Below are 5,062 nucleotides of genomic sequence, written 5' to 3'. Positions count from 1 at the left end.
TCTCACTGATGAAATCATCAATCCATTATTCGAGTGTTAATAATGTTTATTGTTAGATTGTTAGTACCACCATCTTAATATAATGTTGGTAAACAAATTCAGTTAGAGGTGATTAAGTAAAATAGTTGATGGGCTCAGTCTTGCCTGGTTTCCTGCTGTTTTACCGGTGCCCTAGTCAAATATGCAAATCTTTCATATTAATCAATGTATAAATTTGCATGCATAATAGCTACTAACTGCCTACTAGAGTATAGCTAGTTGATGTGACTATACTAGAGGGAGGGAACCAACTAGTACTAGTAGATGCTTGCATGCATGCATGTAGCTGCTGCTAGCCACTAAAACTCGATGCATGCATGTAGCTGCTGCTAGCCAGAGCATTAGTCTTTTCACTAACAGTTATATTTTCTACACTAATCCATCTACTTATAGCTAGACATTAGATGTTTATTCTAGCCATGCACTCAATAAAATCAAAGGACAAGGTTCTATGTATTACCTGAGAGGCTTCTATTAGCTCTAAACTCTCAAGTGTCTCACAGAACTCTCGCCACAGCCAGAGCAGGGAGAAGTACTACTGATGGACAAGAGTTGTAGGGTCACGTACGGCTTAAATAGTGCAGCTTCCTTCAGTGTGAAGCAGACACCTGTCCAAGCCATGATGATAGGGATAGGATTCACCCTCCCTCTTCCTTACATTGGAAGGGTTCGATCCTATCCATTAACCTCGGTGATATTTATCTGTCCTCCTCCCAAAACAATTCAAGAATGTTTGAACGGTTCCCTGCTGCTACTGCTATTACTACTACTACTACTACTATTATTATTATTATTCACTACTACTACATTTTTCATTTTTTTCCTAGTTTCGTCAGTAAGAGGCCGCCCAGTCCGCCGTGCGCATAAATCTTTCTACTTTCAAGTGTGTTTGTCTCTCTTTTTTGGGAGTTTTAAGGGAAACCGGGATCAAGTATGACCGGTAAACATTTGGTATCAGAGCCAAGTCGATCACGTGCGGAAGTCCAAGGCGCAATAGCTGAAGTGGCAGTACAACTTCATCGAGTTCAACCGTGGAGGAATTCTCCCTTCGGCTCAGCTGCATCATCACGTCGTTGGCGACGCTCAGGCCCCAATCCCTGAGTCCAAGGTAGTTGACAAGCTCTTGCGGGTTGTGCCTGAGCATCTCTCGCACATTGCTTGCTCCATGAAGACCCTCCTCGACATTGACACTCTATCACTCTATGAGGTAACTGGCCGTCTCCACGACGACAAAGAGCACAAGGGTCGCTCCTGAGCCTATTCATCTCGCAAGGCCCCCTCAAGCCCCTAGTCCCACGCATAGTAGAGAAAACCGTACCGGACGTCAAACCATTCAAGCCCATGGTATAGTGGTCTAGCGATTGAACCGGCGATTCACACAATTCAAATGCAAAACTAGGACAACTATATTATATGCATATTCCTCGTACTTCATTTATTACTACTTAAAATGTTACTCCCTCCGTCCCATCCCTCCGTCGTAGAATATAAGCATTTTTTTAGAGTTGGACACGGTTATTAAGAAAGTGGATAGAATCAAATATGAGAGGGTTGTGGTTGGATGAAAAGTGCAGGTAAGCATAGGTGTATCTGTAGGGTGGTCCCGGTGGTCCCCAGACCAAAAAAAATAGTGATTGATCCCACTATATATTGGATTTTAGAAAAAAAAAGAAGAAGAAAATCCCTTACGCAGTCATTGCACGGCGCATGCGGAAAGGCGAAAACCGAAGCGTCGCGGCGTGCCTCAGAGCAAGTATAATAGTGAGCTATAAGCCTACTATAAGCTTAGGTGGAGGAGAGAGGTAGTGAAAAATTAAGGATGTTGGCTCTCATGCAAGAGCTAGCTTATCACAAGCTCCAAGACAAATACATTAAATGTATAAGTGAGAGATAGAGGGAGGAGAAGAAAATTATAGCTAACCTTAGAGCGGCTACAATAGCAGGCTATAAGCCAGCTATAAACATATTTTAAAGAGATAAAATAGGAGAGAGAAGAGCAGCGGGCTACAGATTTGTAGCCAGCTGCAGCACGGACTCTAAGACACAGTGTGTGTATGACAGGTGGGACCATGTATTAATAGTATAGTAAGCAACTATTGTATGAATCGACTATTAGAGTGGCTATAGATGAATTGGAGCTAGTAGTGGGCTATACTATATGTTGGCTTTAAGATAGGCTAATAGTAGGAAGTTGGCTATATTATTATCCTTGCTCTCACCTTACTCGATGCCTCGACCCCTTTTTTTCGTCATGCCGCCCGCATTAGCAACAAGTCTACCACCAGGTTAGGAACTGTCGATCCAAGGAGTCGAGAAACGGAGGTCGTCAGGTCGGAGATTCCGCTCGTTCGCTAGGCGCGATCATGGAGTGCCGACCACCGCCGCCCACCGGCCTGCCACCCGCTGCCACCCGCTGCCATGCCGCTTGCGCCCACCACGATGGCCGGCAGCGATGCCCATTCCATGAGGTGTGAGACGAGATCGCGACAGCCGACGCTCTCGTCGTCGTCCTGATCGATCATCAGCAACCACCATCAGCGATCGGTGGCTCGTCCCGGTAGACGGCACGATGGTAATCTTCTTCAACCTTTTCAAACTTTTCTAGCCGTATAAGCTTTTTTAAATCAAAATTTTACTTATTTACTAATTTTATGTATTAAGATGTGTTATTAATATATCACGACATATTTTTGGGTATATTCTATTATGTCTACTTGTATTGTACATTGTACTACTCCCTCTGTCCCAAAATACAAAAAGTTTTAGGGTTGGACACGGTTATTACAAAAAGTAGGTAGAAGTGAGTGGTCGAGACTTGTGAATGGATGAGTAGTTGAGGTATGTGAGAAAAGTGAATAGTGGAGGGTTGTGATTGGTTGGGAAGAGAATGTTGGTAAAGAAATTATTATATTTTGGGACAAATCCTGAGGGCTAAAAGTTGTTATATTTTGGGGGAAAAAGTACGAATTAGCCCCCCGAACTATCGAGGTCGTCCGAATTACCCCCCTAAACCATAAAACCGGACATTCTTCACCCCCAACTATACAAACCGGATGAATTACCCCCCTCGATCCAAATCCGCGGTGGTTTTGGTCTACATGGCATACACGTGGCAGTCCAGTCAGCATTTTATTTATTAAAAAATGTGGGACCCACCTGTCATAGTCTCTCATCTCTCTCTCACTCATCCTCTCTCTCGCTGGTGGCGGAGGCAACCGGCAGCGGCGGTGCACATGGCGGGTGGCAGTGCGGGACGAGCGGTCGGCAGGGGCGCGCGGGTCAAGCGGGAGCGGCGGCGCGCAAAGCGGGCAGCGGCGCGGGACGGACAGTGGGCAGAGGTGGGCAGGCGGGCAGTCGGCGCGAACGGCGCGGACGGCGGTGCTCATGGCGGCGCAGTGGCCAGAGGCGGCGGCGAGGCAGGAGAGGGGGTGGGGCGGCGCATGCGGAGGTGGAGGCGAAGGCGGAGAGGGCGCTGGCGGCGGCGACGGGCGGCTGAGACAGAGGCGGGCGCTGGTGGCGGCGGCGAGCGGCTGAGGTGGAGGCGGAGCGGGCGGCCGGCAGCGGAGGCAAAGCACCTCGGTGAACACGGCAGGCGGCGGGCGGGTGAGGAGCCGACTGCTGACGCCGACAGCGGCCGGCGGCGGGGATGGCTGCGGGCGGCGGGCGAGCGAGGAGCCGACGCCAACGGGTGGCGGGCTAGCAAGGAGCAGACGCCGACGCCGACGGGCGGCCAGTGGCGGGGATGGCTGCAAGCGGCGGGCGGGCGAGGAGCCAACACCGACGGCGCTCGATGAGGTTGCGGCGGTAGAGCTCGATGGAGCCGACGCCGACGGCGCTCCCCGGTCTGCTCCCCGGTCTCCTCATCGTCCGCGTCGAGCTGCTTCACCGCGAACACATGTTCCTCGTCGTCTGTGTGCATGTTCCTCCCCATCACGATCTCCCTCTTCGTCGGCGACCCCTCTCCTCCCTCCACCCCCGACGGTTGAGACAATGTCACTGTTGCCGGTCGCTAGCGGGCCCCGTAGATCAAGAGGGAGAAGCCATCGCCGTGCTGCATCTTGCCCAATCCATGACGGAGGAGCCGCTAGCCCACGACATCGTCGACGAGGCCACGGACACCGACAAGGACGATCTCGCCTTGGCCAGCCGCCAGCAAAAGCTCGAACAGGAAGACGAACACCTCACGCGCGAGAGAGAGGATGAGTGAGAGAGACAGAGAGAGGAGAGAGATGAGAGACTATGACAGGTGGGTCCCACATTTTTTTAATAAATAAAATGCTGACTGGACTGCCACGTGTACGCCACGTAGACCAAAACCACCGCGGATTGGGTCGAGGGGGTTAATTTGTCCGGTTAGCATAGTTGGGGGGTGAAGAATGTCCGGTTTTGTGGTTCAAGGGGGGTAATTCGGACGACCTCGATAGTTCGGGGGGGGGGGTAATTCGTACTTTTTCCTTATTTTGGGACGGAGGGAGTATATATTAGCATCGTTAGATTTGCGGTGTTTAGAAATAATTTTTGAGTCGGACCACCCATATTCTAAAACCAAGATTCGTCACTGGAGGTAGGTGGGAAAATTGAATAGTAGAGGGTTGTGATTTGTTAAGAAGAGAATGTTGGTGTATAAGTTATTATATTTTAGGACAAATTTTAGATGCTAGATATTATTATATTTTGGAACGGAAAGAGTACTAAAGATGGTGATTGTTCTACCACCACCACCCTAGTCACTGACATTGGGCCCCACAATGTCAGTGGAACATTATAGGCTTGGAGTATCACCTAGATGTATCGGGCTACTAGTACAACAGAATGGTAACGATGAAAATGAATCGATTAACAACTCAATATTGGTAGAAATATAACAATGTTGCGTCAATTGCTCTTTTAACTCTGCTTTGAAGGCTAACTACGATTATGATCTCACTCTTTTAAGTTTACTCATGTGACACCACTTTTCAAAATCAGGGTTGGTGTTGACCCAGTTTTCGTTACACCCATACGATATCATAAAGAAAAAAAA

The sequence above is a fragment of the Oryza sativa genome, chromosome 10, assembly GCF_034140825.1.
Source record: "Oryza sativa Japonica Group chromosome 10, ASM3414082v1".
NCBI classification, from domain to species: Eukaryota; Viridiplantae; Streptophyta; class Magnoliopsida; order Poales; family Poaceae; genus Oryza; species Oryza sativa.
The sequence above is the reverse complement of the archived record's forward strand: the minus strand, read 5'-3'. Positions refer to the sequence as shown.